At 40.0% G+C, this 16,934-nt stretch overlaps 1 protein-coding gene across 14 annotated transcripts in view; it reads right to left on the bottom strand.

Annotated features, from left to right (window-relative positions):
• Positions 1-16,934, bottom strand: part of LRRC4C (leucine rich repeat containing 4C) — a 1,215,827-nt gene that overhangs the window by 139,669 nt on the left and 1,059,224 nt on the right. The gene's annotated exons all lie outside the window — the stretch shown is intronic.

The raw sequence follows: 16,934 nt of genomic DNA, 5'->3' as shown, positions 1-16,934 counted from the left end.
GGGCTGACAGCTCAGAACCTAGAGCCTGCTTTGGATTCTGTGTCTCCCCCTCTCTCTGCCCCTCCCATGCTCCTGCTCTGTCTCTCAATACTAAATAGACGTTAATAAAATTTAAATGTCTGTGTAGCCTAAATAAGTATTCCACCACAAAGAATGTGTTGAAAGTGAATACCATAAGGAATAACAGTAGTTAACATTTATTGATTTCTTACTATGTGCCAGATAATCTGCTAGGTGCATTTTTTTTTTCACTTAATGATAACAGAATGAGGTGGGTATGACTCTCATCCTTATTTACAATGACTATTATTATACCTATTTGTTATTATCTCTACTTATGGTGAGAAAGCAGCATTTAAGAAATAGAGTGCTAAAGGAGTTCGAAGTGATAACACATGATGATGTCTAAATTCAAAGTCTACCTTCGAACTTGCTCTGACATATCCCACCATACCAACCCAAACTGATTATCAACACTACTCCACAACAATGACAAAATCGAACTAACAAAATCCCAGCATTTCTTTCTCTTTTATTTAACCTGAGACCTGTTTCACTAAATATTACACAATACGTCCATCGTCCATACCTCAGTTATTATGGGTTCAACTGAAAACCACACCAATAAAGGAAATATCACAGGAAAGCAAGCCAAGTGATTTTTTTTTTTTTTTGGTTTCCCACTGCATATGAGAACTACATGTGCAGTAGTATCATGTCTAAAAGGCAATGCACAGACCTTAATTAAAAGGATACTTTATTGCTAAAAATGCTAACCATCATCTGAGCTCTCAGAAAGTCATTATCTTTTTGCTGGTGGATGGTCTTGCCTGATGTCGGTGGTTGCTGACCGGTCACAGTGGTGGGTGCCGAAGGCTGGAGTGGCCGTGGCAATTACTTAAAATAAGACAAGAGTGAAGTTTGCTGCATTAATGGACTCTTCCTTTCATGAATGCTGTCTCTGTATGATGTGATGCTGTTTGATAGCATTTCACCCACAGTAGAACCTTTTCAAAATCAGAGCCAATCCTCTCAAACCCTGCTGCTGCCTAATCAACTAAGTTTATGTAATATTCCAAATCCTTTGTTGTCATTTCAACAATCTTCACAGCATCTGCCCCAGGAGTAGATCCCATCTCAAGGAACCACTTTCTTTGCTCACTCCTAAGAAGCGACCCCTCATCCATTCCAATTTTATCATGAGATGGCAGCAATTCAGTCCCATCTTCAGGCTACACTTCTAATTCTAAATTTCTCATGCTATTTCCACCGCATCTGCAGTTACTTCCTCCACGGAAGTCTTGAACTTTCAATGTGTTAAAAAAAAAAAAAAAACGCAAAATTTAATTATCTGTGAAGTACAATAAAGTGAAGTGCAATAAAATGAGCCATGTCTGTAAATAGCAAAGTTGTACGTATAGTGAATAGGCTATTGCTAAATAGCCTTGGGTTTGTATACTCCAAAGGATGCAAATGTCTCATCCCTGCACCACTCCCGGAGTAAAACATTCCTGAATAACAAGTTTCAGGAGATCAAATGGGGGTCTGTGGTAGTCCTTATATTTGAGGCAGATCCTGAAACATCTGGCTAATACATTCCCTTTTAGAACTTAGAATTCCTTCCTAGCATCTGTATCTTCTAAAAGAAGTCCAGAATGGAAGGAGGTTATATTACCCACGACATATGAAACTAGTCCACATGTGGGTTTCTAGGGCAAGTCCAATGATTCTCCAGAAAGAGCAACTCTTGTGCCCTCCACCTTACCATTCTGGTTGGACAGCCAAGCTGATGGTCCATGCTTGCTGGAGGTGATGAGGAGGCATTCCTTTAGACGGGTACATAAATCAGGTCATTTCTTCTGTTATGGTATTGATAGCTCTACAATCCAGTTAAGGAAACACTGCGCAGTCATTGTATCCCTTTGCTAGGGCTCCCATAACAAAATACCACAGGACGGGTGCCTTAAACAACAGAAATGAATTTTCTCACAGTTCTGCAGGCTAGAAGTCCAAGATCAAGGTGTCACAGGTTTGGCTTCTTTGGGGCCTCTCTCCTTAACTGGGAGATAGTCACCTTCTCACTGTCATCTTACAATCTTTCCTCTGTGTGCATGCATGTCTGTGTCCAAATTTCTTCTTACAAGTCCACCAGTTGTTTGGAATTAGGACCCACCATAAAGACTTCATCTGTATTATTTTAGTGTTTATTTTTGAGAGAGAGCGCGAGAACACAAGCAGGGGAAGGACCGAGAGAGAGTGAGACAGAAAATCTGAAGCAGACTCTGTGCTGTCAGTGCAAGGCCCAATGTGGGCCTCAAACCCACGAACCATGACATCATGATCTGAGCTGCAGTTGGACGCTCAACCAACTGAGCCACCCAGCTGCTCCAAGACTTCATTTTAATTTAATTACCTCTTTAGAGACATAATCTCCAAATTCAGTCACATTTTGAGAGGTTAGGGTTAGGACCTCAAAATATGAATTTTGGAGAACACAATTCAGCCCATGACTGTTTAAAAAAAAACGGAGAAAGATTCTGTTCTATTTTATTTATAGAAGGTCTACTTTTTCAACCAATCTAAGAACGTGAATCCTTCTTACAATAAGGCAGAGGCGAAGAGAGGAGAGGGTGGCGATTGACTTTTATTTTCACACAGTTGCTCTTTGCACAGTTGATTGGAAGCTGGAAACTCAATAAACAAAGATTTCCGCTACCACTGGGTCTACAGCTGCAACTAACAAGATCATTGACTGTTTATAGGCAGAAGGAAGTTGAAAGTTACCATGCGTATCAGGTGATTTTGATCACAGTAGTGTACACAAACAATCTGGGTAAGCTAGCTCTAATACTTTTTTTTCTTTCTGTTTTTGTTTCCTCAGTAAGTTGGCTACTGGGGAAAAAACTCAGCATAATGACTTTGGAGCACCCACTGCAAGCCAGGTGTTGCCACAGAGTCTGAAACCCTCAATTTGAGTATCGTTTTAAAAACCATAAGAGACTTCTATACTCTAAAGGGATAGATGCACTTTAGGTCTCAAAATAATTTTTATCAACATGCCTAGCCCCTGTGCAACCCAGATATATATCTTACCCAAGGAAAAGCAACTAACTTGCTATTGCAGAACCAGTCGCCAAGGGACCCTTTCCTTTCCAGCAGCCTGTAAACCCCAAACCTCTCATAGATAAAAATTATGTAGTGTCCTCTGCTTTGCCATCTGTTTCCATCTTTTCAACAACACTGAATGTGGGAGCAGCTGCATTTCACAGACGAAGAGAGGGAGCTTCTGAAGGGTTAAAGGATTTTTCCTAAGTTACAGAGCACAAAAGGTCGGGAATGCAAGTTGAATTTCTTCCCTTACTAACTTTACAGCTCTATGTAACAGAGAGGATTTCATACCTAACATATACTGGTAGTGGCTAGCATAGCATAGCAGGCATTTAAGAACTTGCTCTGAACTGGACTACATCAAATGTGCTCACATCCTGGCTCAAGCTGAAGCTGCCTCAGTGAGTATGAGCTTGGGCTGCCCTGCCACAAAAAAATTACTAAAACAATATTTCTGCTCAACCTGAAACCTCTCATTCTCCACTCCCATCAATCCTGAATGTAGATCGCCATTTGTCAATATGGGTGAGGGGACATGAGGATCTCGTAAGGAAGGACTCTTTCACGGGTGACACACACATGGACATCTTGGTGGAGATCAATGGCTCCGTTCAGAACTGCATCCCAGACTTAGGGAATCATATGACAGCATTTTATCGTATCACATCATATGACGTGACAAACTAGGAATGAACCATAGTATGCAGACCACTTGCTTTATTTCCCAACTCACTCATTTATTAATATAATTCCAATCAGTCTAGCATTAAGTCCCATCCTTAAAGGTTCTAAGTGAAGTTCAGTGCTATAAAAATGTCATTAAAAACCTTAGCATGACACATCAATCCATTCTCGCATATTACAATAGGCAATAGGCATTCTCCAGATATATATCATCAGTCCATTACAATAGGCATTCTCCAAACTGAACATAAACTAAACACAGATACACTCAGGAGTTCCAGAAAGCTGAAGGTTTTCATTAGGTGGAAATTACATGAAAAGATGGAATGAATAATGAAAAAATATTTTGAGATTTCCACAAGAACCAGCCTTATAGCCTTATAGTTAGCTTTTTCCCACCAGTAACCTAAAAAAACAAAACAAAACAAAACAAACCCCAGAAATAGCAACAATAAAATTCATCCACAAAGTGTGTAATACTATGAATCCAATCCTATACACTCTTGAAACAAAATAAAATGAACATCTGGGAACATAATAGACCCAAACCTTCCTTGGTATATCCATCTATGTCTGACTCAAACACTTAAGCCTGTGATAAATATATAAGAGGGTGGCTATGAGTTCTGACCTTACACATGATGCAGGTAAATCCACTTCAAGAAATAGCTCTCCTTGGGGTGCCTGGATAGCTCAGTTGGTTGAGCATCTGACTCTTGATTTTGGCTCAGGTCATGATCTTACAATTTGATTCATGGGATCGAGCCCCACACTGGGTCCTGTGCTGACAACACAGAGCCTGCATGGGATTCTCTCTCTTTCCTTCTCACTCTGCCATGTCCTCGCTTGCTCGCTCTCTCTCAAATACATAAAAATTTTAAAAAAGGAAACAGCTTTCCTTTAGTGAAGATCCACAGAAGTGATTCTCCTTGAAATAACTGAAAAATTGTGTGCATTGAGGGAGGAGGAGAAAAATCCGTTAGCTTTTATTGTCTTTGTAAGGTGTGTAAGACCCAAAGAGAAAGAACAGTTGATCCTGGGTCTATTCAACTCTTAGTGCATTAAAAATAAGGAAAAAAAACATGGGTGCCTGGGTGGCTCAATCAGTTAAGGGGCCAATGCTTGATTTCAGTTCAGGTCACGATCCTAAGGTTCTGAGATCAAGCCCAAGTGTCAGGCTCTGCACTGACAGCATGGAGCCTGCTTGGGATTCTCTCTCTCTCCCGCTCTCTCTCTGCCCCTTCCCTACTCACATGGGCTCTAAATAAATCAACATTGTTTAAAAGAAAAACAAAAGGAAAGAAATAATAAAATTGTTGCTAGTGGAAATCTTAATTTCAATGAAACATCTTCATTTGCTTCAAAGTCTCAAACAAAAATCATCCTGGAGGAAAGCAAGTCTTATTATAAAAGCATTAATTAAATTATTCAGACTGCATGAACAGAGTGTAAACCTATGATTCATTCTCTTTTTCTGTCACTGCAAAGACACCGAATGAATTACTGCCTCAAAGGGGGGAAAAAAAGATTCCTGAATGATAATATATCTTTTAAAAGGGGTTGTATATGTGAAAATTCAAACTCCTTGACTAAAAATTGATAATCTGTATATACTAGCTTTCCCACTCGTAGACACATATCTTACTTTGTGGAATGTACACACGTATCTCTTGAGTCCACAATTACACAATTGTATCAAAACTATCCAAGGTACCCAATGTTTATTTTAATCAATTATTCTCATGCAACTGCAGAAAGATATTAGGAGCTGAAATTTGGCAGAAAGTACATTCTCAAATGGAAAGCAATGTGAAGATTTCTTTAACACATTTTTTTTCTTTTTACTTTCAACTGTTTAGTTGGGCTATATCTCTGCTAGAAACAGTTAAAACAATAGTATCTGGATTTTAAAGGAATGATATTTTAAAGGAATGCAAAGCGTTTAACCTTCTTTAAAAGTTTATTTACTTACTTTTGAGAAAGAGAAAGAGCAGGGGAGGGGCAGAGAGAGAGGGAGACAGAAAATCTCAGGCAGGCTCTGTGCTGTCAGTGGGGAGCTGGACGTGGGGCTCAAACTCATGAACCCTGAGATCATGACCTGAGAAGAAATCAAGAGTCTGACGCTTAACAAACAGCCACCCAGGTGCCCTAAGCAATGTTGTTTTGAAATCATGTCTTTGATTATAAATTATAGAATGAGCAATGATTCTATCACACTTAATTCCAGCTATAAGTAGATTCCCTTTATAATGAAAAATGTGTCATTCTTGTACAAATGTGAAATAACCTTTCATTACTCTATTATCTCCCAATTATTTGTATTTTTTTTTTTTTTTACTTTTTAAAAAATTTTTGAGACAGTGTGAGTTGGGGAGGTGCAGAGAGAGAGGGGGGTACAGAGGATCCAAAGCAGGCTATGCACTGAGAGCAGCAAGCCCGATGCCTGAGCTGAAGTCGGACCCTCAACCAACTGAGCCACCCAGGAGCCACTCTATTTGTATTTTTTTTCAAGATATGAAGTTTATTGTCAAATTGGTTTCCAAACAACACCCAGTGCTCATCCCAAAAGGTGCCCTCCTCAATACCCATCACCCACCCTCCCCTCCCTCCCACCCCCCATCAACCCTCAGTTTGTTCTCAGTTTTTAAGAGTCTCTTATGCTTTGGCTCTCTCCCACTCTAACCTCTTTTTTTTTTTTTTTTTGCCTTCCCCTCCCCCATGGGTTTCTGTTAAGTTTCTCAGGATCCACATAAGAGTGAAACCATATGGTACCTGTCTTTCTCTGTATGGCTTACTTCACTTAGCATCACACTCTCCAGTTCCATCCACGTTGCTACAAAAGGCCATATTTCATTTTTTCTCATTGCCACGTAGTACTCCATTGTGTATATAAACCACAATTTCTTTATCCATTCATCAGTTGATGGACATTTAGGCTCTTTCCATAATTTGGCTATTGTTGAGAGTGCTGCTATAAACATTGGGGTACAAGTGCCCCTATGCATCAGTACTCCTGTATCCGTTGGGTAAATTCCTAGCAGTGCTAACTATTTGTATTTTTAATGACAGTATAATGCTGTTACATTGCAATGTGTTATACAGGAAAACACTGCAAGTAGAATCCAGACTTCTGAGTTATTATCTGCCAAGAAATATACATGTATAATTGCTTATGTGTGTCTAAAATGTATACATTTTGAATATGCATATATGTATATGCATTTATGTGTGTATATATGCATATGCGTACACATGTATGCATATATACACACATAAAAATTTCAAATACTAAGTTAGAAAATTTTTAAATTTAAATGAAATATATTAGGGAAAACTGTCATGTTTGTTTATTCTATGACAAGTTAAAAGGGACTTAACAATTATCAATTCAATTTGGTCCATATAAGAGAAGACGATATGACCTTAGGCTTCTTCTTTTTGTCTGTCTTTTTCTTTCAGAATAAAGTTACAAATATAAAATGGTTGTACTATAAAATGAAGAGCTAACTATTTGGAAAAAGAAATTCTTAAGTAACTAAAGATTAACAACTCATTTATTAAAACTAATTCTTGGAATTATATTCATTCAATAATATTTTAAAACAATGTATAGATATGTTTTAAAACTCAAAGTAGTGTCTTAAAACACAAATGTATGAAATGAATTTAGTAGTACTATTTGACATAGTAATTCAAAATACTATGATAATGAAATTTACAAAAGAAAATTTACTCAAATTCATATTGCACTGTAATCAGAAAGATTAAATCTTGATATTAACAAATTCCAAGGTTTAAGTGTTCACTGTACCATTTATTTTCTTTCAACACTGACTGAGTACCCACTATATATCAAAGAGGAAGACAAAGAAGAATGAGACTGGCTTCCTACATAGAAAAAGATCTGCGGGCACCTGAGTGGCTCAGCCAGTTGAGTGTCTCACTCTTGGGTTTTAGCTCAGGTCATGATCTCATGGTTCATGGGATCAAGCCCCGCATCAAGGTTTATGCTGACAGTTCAGAGGCTGCTTGGGATTCTCTCTCTCCCTTTCTCTCTGCCTGCTCCCTGCTGTCTATAAATAATAAATAAACTAAAAAAAACAAAAAAAGGAAAAGCTCTGAATGCTGTGGGGAAGATATTTAATAATCATGTAATTACTAAAGGATGCGATAAGTGCCATGGCAGAGGTGTGTATGCAGTGCTGGGGGAGATCACCAGAGGCTACTACCAATGTAGCAATGGGAAGATAAGGTCAATTTATGCTATCAATCAGCACACGCTGCACATGGAACAAATAAATGAACTGTCTATAGACAATGACACTTAGTTCAGGACTTTTACCAGGGGTGCAAGGAACAGAAGGTATAGAAAATCAGAAACAAATTTAGTACATTTTTCTTTTAATCCAATTACTTTAGATAAGTAACTGAACTGCCTGGATGGGCTCCAAGAAAAGCCTCTCTTACAACGGATGCTACTCTATTACAAACCATGTTCCACTCTATTTTATCATACAACATATATTATTAGCTAGATACTATTTACGGAGATTTGAAAAAAGACATGAATCCCTATATAAATGGAAAAAAATGTCAAAAAAGTAGGTAAGCACAATTCTGTGACAAATGGTCACCATACCTATCATTCACTGGCGGTTACTATGTATAGAGAAAAAAAGAATGAAACAAAATGTGATTCCTGGAAACAAACATGAAAATAGATTTCAAGTCAATACTTTTCCTAAAAACCAGCAGATGGCTCTGATGCGAGGTGTGGAACCCTATTACAGTTTCTTATATAAGTCCTTTCTGATGGAAAGGAGGTGAGGATTTCAGCCCCTGTGGAGGTCTACTTTCCTCAGGGGCTTGGGGCCAGGTGGGCAGTGTCCATGGGGGCATCTGGCATGGAATAGATATCACTAAAGTCTCAGTAAGCATCCAAAGAGTATTCACCAGGTATATGAAAAGTAGAACTGAAGCAGTGGCCAGTAAGCAGGGCAAGGTCAAGAAGAACAAGCAATGATTGTTTCTATAAACACAAAGTCACAAAGAATGGAATTCTGCCCACTGCAGTATCGGTCATTTGGCTGTTCCCCAGATGCATGAATACTTCTGAGAAACAGCGAGATAGCTATCTAGTGTGGGAAGTCAAAGGAGATTTCAGGGGGAGGGAAAGATTCCCGTCAAGCCTCTGGCCACATCCAGGGCTTCCCTTTTAATGAGTTAATATAAACATCAAACCAAGTGCTGAATCAATGAATTCACCTACTTAATTTCGTAGTTAATTAGTGGAAGCAAGTCTGAAATGAAGTGCTTACCCTGCGGAATAGCCACACACACACAAAAAGCCAACTCTAACGTGGACGACTTGGCTAGACATAGATAGGAGAGGAAAGAAATACATTTGACAAGCATGATGGAAAAAAAAGGCAGAGGAGGGTAAGATGTGCAGAAAGGAAATTAGCCATCAGGAATATCCGAGAAGGGGAACAAGAAAAATGCATTCCCACTCTGTCTGGCAAATATAGTCCTGTTACCTGCAAATAGTTCCGTGAAATGTCTTAGACTTCAGAAAGAGAGAGCTAAAAGGAACACTACAGAGCATCTAAATCAAAACTCTTCATTTTATAGATTCAGAAGGCTCAGAGAGGGGAGGTAACCTGCTTAGCGTCCAATAGCCAGAAAGTAGGAGCAGCAGCATCAGAATGTTACCTTTCTTTGACAATGGCATTCGACAGTGGGAAAAAGCCATTATCAAAATGCTATGGTGATATGGACTGACATTTTCTATTTTACCTACAAGCACCTGTTCAAAGTTTTTCCCAGGACTCTAGTGTTTATATCTTACTGTAGTGTCAATAGGCTACTATTGAGCTATTGAAGTTAATGACAGACATGGAGGTCACACATCATAAACATAACTTATTTTGCCAAGAAATAACATTAGAAGAAAAATAATGCCAAATATATCATAGTCATTCACCTTTAAAAAAGGGGGGAGGGGCATTTGACCCTATGAAATGACAAAGAAAAAAAAGTTCAACTTTTTAAATCATATAAATTTGCTGGGTGCCTGGGTGACTCTGTAGGGTAAGCGGCCGACTTCAGCTCAGGTCATGATCTTGAGGTTTGTCAGTTCGAGCCCCGCGTCAGGCTCAGTGCTGACAACTCAGAGCCTGGAGCCTGCTTTGGATTCTGTCTCCCTCTCTCTCTGCCCCTCCCCCATTCACGCTCTGTCTCTCTCTCTCTCTCTCTCTCTCTCTCTCAAAAATAAATAAACATTAAAGAAAATGTAAATCCTATCTGCTTTTGTGCTAAATTCACTACATTTTGCTTGTTTCCCCTATTTGTTTTTGCAAACTTCATCATGATACCTTCCCATTTTGTGGATTAGCTTCAGAAATCAATGCTACATATCTGAATAATAGGCAAACACAGGCAGGAGATTTAAAACATTAATAGCTGCAACTTCGTTACACTCTTATAACTGTCACAGAACAAGAAGTTGGAAAAAGAAACATCATGTACACATGAATGTGCCCCTTGGGAAATCCATCTATCATGTCAGTGCTATGGAACAACAGAAGTAGGGAAGCTTGTGAAGAAGACAAGCATGCCTTTGCCCACAGAAGCATATTGCTTTGACTATGGAGTTCCATATCCCTGCTAAGCAAACAGCAACAGGAAACCTAGGGGTCTGAATTACTGCTCTTTGAATAGCAGCTCTCTCAAGGAATCCTACAGGACACTCAGCAAAGCAGAGTTCGTCTTGTTGCAAAGACGGCATGCTGCTAGGTTGGTGCCCCTAGTAAAGAAGGTTGACTAGCCCCAAGTAGAGTCTATGAGGTCATCTATTAGGAAAAATAATGAAAAAAATAATGAAAAACAAAGCAATGTTTTGTTTTGTTTAAGATTGGGAGTTGGAAGCTTATGAAGCCAAACTTTTTTTTTTTGTTTTTCCTGCTATGAAGATAGATTGGGTATCTCCTCTGTGTTAGGCATGGAGGGGAGGACACTGAAGTGCCAGTCAAGGAGCTGACCTCAGGGAGCCTTCACCCCAGGTCAGGAAACAAATAGGTACATAGAACAATTGCCCATACAAAGCAGTGTATAGGAAAAGGCAACAATATGGTTAGAAATACATACTGAAGTTGAGAGAAAAAGAGCTGAGAGAGAGGCCTTCTGGAGCAGTGCCAGACTTCAGGGTCTGGCATTTATTTTCCAAGTGAGGGTTTGCTACCAGGAGAACAGCAATGCCTTTGGAAAATAAATAACTGGTGATAAAGGTGGATGGGGAGGAGAAGGGCAAATCAGGGCATGATTATAGTTATCCGGGCCTGATAAGTACTAAAAGCCTGAGTTAGGGTAGGAAAGGGGCATATTCTGGAGACAACAAGAAGCAAGAACCACTCTGTCTTGTCAGCCCCCAGGGACAGGAAGCAATTGTTCAGATATCATAAAAAAGCGAAAAGCACCAAAGCCTCTTCTGTTTGTTTCTAAAAGCATTAGATTTGGGGATAAGAAGCCGCAACTGATATTACAGTCACTTCATATTCTTTAAACAGAGGATATTGGGTCAAATATACAGTAGGCAATGAGGAGAATAATTCTCAGATGTCAAACCAGGCCCTGAATCCACAATCTATTGCCCTGTGTGCATTCTTTCTCTATCTTGAATCACAGAGAAAGATGAATAGCACAAGGCTCTAAGAGGCCCTTCAGAAGTCATGTGGGAATTCAGAACACTAAGATAAACTGGTGGGGATTATGTGTATGCATGTGTGTGTGTGTGTGTGTGTGTGTGTGTGCGTGCGCACGCACGCACACACGCACATGCACGCATGAGCAAGTGTTTGTGTCCGTAGAGCCTATAATTGCTGTGTGCGTGCTAGCTTTCTGTGCTCTTGCATTGTATGTGTCATAAGCGAAAGAACGTGTGATACAGTGAATGAGTAAGGGAAGTGTTTGGGGCATTGCCTCCTAACTGGCCCAATGCCTGGATATGCTGAGGACAGCGATTTTGTTTAATTGCTTCTTGGGAAAGGCAGCAAAAACAGTGTCCCAGAGCTATCTCCCCTTTGGCTTCTCAAGCATACCATGGTGGTCAGAGAGAATAGTCTTAGGGACTATAAGGAAAGGACCCAATCACCCCTTTCTATCTACAGAGGAGGGTGTCTTTTGATGGTTACAATGAGACAAGAAATACGTAGTAGAGCTGTATGCAGCTAAGCATGTGATGCTTGTGTCCTACTGTCTTCAGGAAGAAGGCCTACCAACCACTAGTATCTGCTGAGATACTCAAAGTTGCCAGGGACCCTGGGGGGGGTAATAAATGCTTCTTCATTCTGCCCAACAGAAGACAAACAATAAGGCCACCTAAAAACACTCGTGTAGTTTACCTGACGTGATCTCAAATGGTTGATACCGTTCAACTATCCAGAGTTGTGCCTTAGCAGCTGCCCTCAACCAAACTAGAGCCTGAAAAACTACTACAACAGACTGGCAAAGCTAAGAACACAGAAAAAAAAATTCAAAAACAAGTGAGGTTTAATGGAAAGAGTTACAGCTCCTGGTGTTTTGATTGCTTTACACTTAAAGAAACCAAGTTTAAGTGGTGTTTTGTTGTTGTCCTTGTTGTTGTCGTTGTTGTTTATATGAAGTAGACTCATGTGAGAGGCAGCCTAGCAGAACAGAAAAAGCACAGGGCTGACCAACCTTTCAAAACAGCTGTGTCATTCATCAGCTCTGTGGCATGGATATGTCAACTGAGCCTACTGAAACTTTGCTTTCCTCAAGTCTAAAAAAAAAACAAAAAACAAACAATAAAAACATGCCTATTTGCTTGTGGATCCATGTCATTACAAAGGTAAAGCATTTAGAACAGTGCTTACACATAACAATAGACCAACAAGTGTCAACTATTATTGTCATTTTTTGTATTTTATTATTATTATTATTATTATTAATTATTATTATTATTATTACTATAGTAGTTTTTGCAAGGGTACAATGAGATAAACCATGAAAAATAACCCACTACCATTACTACTATATAAAAGGTGGCCAATAAATTGGTGTCTTCTTCACTATTGTAAATCTCTAGGTACTACCTATTCTACCAGCATTTCGTTCTCCAACAGCTCTTATGAGAAGCATTTGGACTTGCTTAGAGTCTCAATTCAAGCATGCCACTATGTAAGTATAAGTAAAGTATCCATAGTGTGCACAATACAGTACACACAGTGTGAAGACCACAGATAATAATTCCCAGTCCTTGAACTCGGTGAGCAGTCCTGTCTTTAAATGGATCACCTTAACAAATATTTGTATCCAAAGCCCAGTAAGTATTTCTTCCACCTTGCCTTATATTAAGGAGCAAAGGACACTGTGCCATATTACATGGATTACTATCTCTGGGTAGGCAGAACGGAGAGTTTGGGCATGGACTATGTCACTGCTGCGATCTTTGTAGTGACCAATTAAATGAAATCAAAGCTGGATAGAAGCACACCCTTGGCTGGTGCAGGTGACCAGGAACATGGGTGTTTGAGGCGGTTTAAAGAACCTCTACCAATGAACTGTGATTGCCTGAAGAGGAGTCTTTTGTTTTTGTTTTTGTTTCCACACTTCCAGAGAAGCTTGTAAACTCCCATTCAAAAACAAAAACGTGTTCCTAAGAGATGAAAGGGGCAAGGCAGAAACAGCATGAAGGCAGATGAAGTTGTTCCTCTGAAAAATTGATGGCTACAGCCAGATGATTTGCTGGAAGAACAAAACTCCTTAGGTGGTTATTAAAACTTCAATACCTATACACAGTGTAGGATTACAGAGAAGTATGAACAAAAGTAACCCTTGTAGCAAGTTACTGTGTGAAGCATAACAACTCATCCTTCCCACTCTCCACCATTAGACCTATGGTATTTATCTGTGATTATCTCTCCAGCACCTAATTCCCCTTGTCTCTTGATAACTTCTGAATTCCATTTGGATATGTATTTGACTGTCAGTTCCATTCCCTTGAGGCCAGTGATGAGTCAGTGACTGGGCATATAACCTAAAAGTCCGGTTAGATTAGATTTTAGGATGCTCTTTGGAAATGGTAGGACAAACTTGTGAATCTTTCTTTGGTGGATGAATTAGAGGATGCAAAACAACAGTCTGAGGATGAAAATGGTCCATGGAAGAAGGCTGAGCTACAAGAATTACACAGAAAATAGAGCAGGGGCTCCTATGACATGGTTAGCATCTGGATCAAACCATGCCTGAACTCTATGTACCACAGTACTTTTCAATTGTGTGTGCCAATAAATTCTCTTTTTTTCTTAACTTAGCTAGTGTTATTTTTTCTTATTTCCAATCTAAGGCATCATAACTGATGTAAAACCCAAGAGACTGACCCCACAAAAACAAACCAAAAATACCCTAATACGGATGGATGGAAACCATCTATCCAGAACAAATGCAACAAAAATTTATTTCAATGATTCTATCTTTTCTGCTTTCCAAGCTGTCAGTTATACCCAAAATATCAGAAACTTCACAATTTCAAATTCAGAAACTCATCTTCAAAAATGACTTTTCCTTTTTCACTAAACTATCAGCCCTTAATTATTTTTAATTTTGTTCTGCCTGAGGCACATGCCTTGTGACTATTTCATAACACTGTTATATGAAAACACTGTTCATATTTTCACAAACAAAGGCTTGAATGTTTTTCATGTGCAAACATTCTGCTTAAAGTTTTACACACATTACCTCAAGTATAATTCATAAGTCTGCACTGTATTTATTCCCATGTTGCAGATGAGAGAGGTGAGGTTCAAAAGAGTAAGTAAATCACCCAAAGTCACGGATCTAAGAGGTGAGAAGGCTCAGTTTGATTTGGCTCCCATGTCTATGCTTTTACGTCAACTATCTTGTAGGATCATCGTATGTCCCAAATAAGAGATATGCAGAGTGCCTGACAGGTAGCTAGTACTCGGCCTATGGCAGCTCTTGGCGTTACTGACGGAGCTATGCTTTGGCAGATAAAAAGGGATTCTAAAATCTCTAGTATACGAATCTGAGAAAAAGCAAAAAGTATCCAATAACACAAAGGTCCCTCATGACTTATTTGGTTCTGAACTACCCATCCTCCATGTCAGGTGAGTATCCGGGCATATTTGCAGGGGCGCCGACAAACAGCTTTCACGGGGAAAAGAGAGGGAACTTCTGGGTGTCAGCACCCACTGGCTGCCTCAAACCTATCGGTGATGCTCAAATCCTTCCTATTTCCTCACTGCAAACACCTAGGGGATGTGTTGAGCCTCATCCCCGGCCAGACTGAAAGGCCCAGAGGCGCCTCACAATGAACAGTGCACAGAGAGTGATGGGACTGGAGCCTTTAATACAGACAGAGCCTCTGTCCCTTCTTGGCCGCAGCGAACAGCAGCAGGGTAGGACGTGAAGTGATGGCGCTGTGCCGGCAAAGCACTTTGGCACATGCCGGGATATGAAAGGCTCTAATGAGACCCATTTCACAATTCACTGGCCACGTGCATTAAGCAGGCAAAGATTTCTTCCTAACATTCCTGCGATCTATCCTATGGCCCAGGTCTGCATGCGACAGGGTTCACCCCCACCCTACCCCCACTAAACCAGATCTCTCACTGTCCCCTCACTTCACTTTCTTTGGCAGTAAAAGAAGCCAGTGGAGAGGCAGCAACCTAGCTTTAAAGAGACAGGAGGCGTTTCCAACTGTAGATCTCTCCTGGGGTCTACGGGAACCTTCCACAGACGGACAGTGCATGCTAATCCCTCCACTGGTTAAGAGACTGGGCTCCTTCATAGTAAAGTCATTGTTCTTTCTAATTGTCAGGGACTGCTGCTCTGCACTTGCCTGGAGCCATCCAATTAACATATCACCACAACACCAACCATTATAATATGTTCTATGTCCTACCAACAAGGGAAAGCCCCAACCCTGCTTCCATCCACAGCTTCTATCTAATTAGGTCTTTAATGTGTAAACAGACTGGGAAAACAGAAACGCGGATAGAAGGCTGTATGTCTGACTCACTTTCTGCCTAAAACCAACCTCATGGAGTTGGAATATTTCTGTTGTTAATGGGGAGTGAGTTAAGAAAGTGAGAACAAAAGAAGGGACGGAGAGAGGAGGGAAAGAAGGGGGAGGTAAGGACTAAGGATGGAGAGAGACAGGGAGGGATGAAGCGAGGATGAGAAGGAGAGGGGAAGGCTGTTTGCTGCTTTGGGGAATTGAAAAAAAAACATGTAACTTCTGCTGGAAACTATTGCCATGGCAACGTGCAAACAATACAGAGAAAGCCTTTATAGTTCCATTCTTGCCTTCCTGAACACCACTGTGTAGATGTTAACTCTTTTAGGGTGGCTTCTGACTTTCTGCCTTTTCAGTTAGAAGAAAGCAGTCCCCTGGCTCATTCCCCATAATGCATTTGAATTCATTCAGCCACACACATCTCTGGTCCCTTCTCAGGTGAGTCTCTCTAGAGATCAGCTCACTACACTATCAGCATTCTCTCTGCCCAGATCAGAACAGCCAGGCTCATGGTAATCTCAATCTGTCAATCGAACACCTCCCCAGCTCCCCCATTCCCCTCATTCCCATGTAAGGCTGTAAAATCAGCACAATATGAGATCTGGCTCAGATTCAACTGTCAACCGTTCAATTGTAAATCATTGCATTTTAAACCATTCGTGTCTACATTTTGAAATGTCACGCACCTTTTTAAAAACCTCTGCATACTTAGTTACTAAAGTTCTCACCATAATTAGGTCATCGGTTCAAGAAAACCTGTCTACTGTCCTGAGAATAGTACTACAATTCTTAGGCTCAAAAAACTATAAAATGATCAGCTGTTATTAACAACAGCACACCTTTTTAAACATCACAAACCAATCAATCAACTTGTTCTAGGAAGGACCACATCACAACAACAGATGACTGTAATAACAAGTGGACAGTATTAGTCATAAGAAAAAGACCTTATATACTATTTTTTTAATCTGTGAAACCAATCCCCATCCCAGATACCCACCTTAGCAACAAACACAGGACTATCATTGAATGGCTACAATCTCCCACATCCCATAAGTGACTTGGCCAAAACTGACTGGATAAAACA

This window comes from Puma concolor, chromosome D1, assembly GCF_028749965.1.
Source record: "Puma concolor isolate L17-30 chromosome D1, mPumCon1.1.hap2, whole genome shotgun sequence".
Classification (NCBI taxonomy): domain Eukaryota; kingdom Metazoa; phylum Chordata; class Mammalia; order Carnivora; family Felidae; genus Puma; species Puma concolor.
This window is presented reverse-complemented; position numbering and strand designations above follow the sequence as displayed.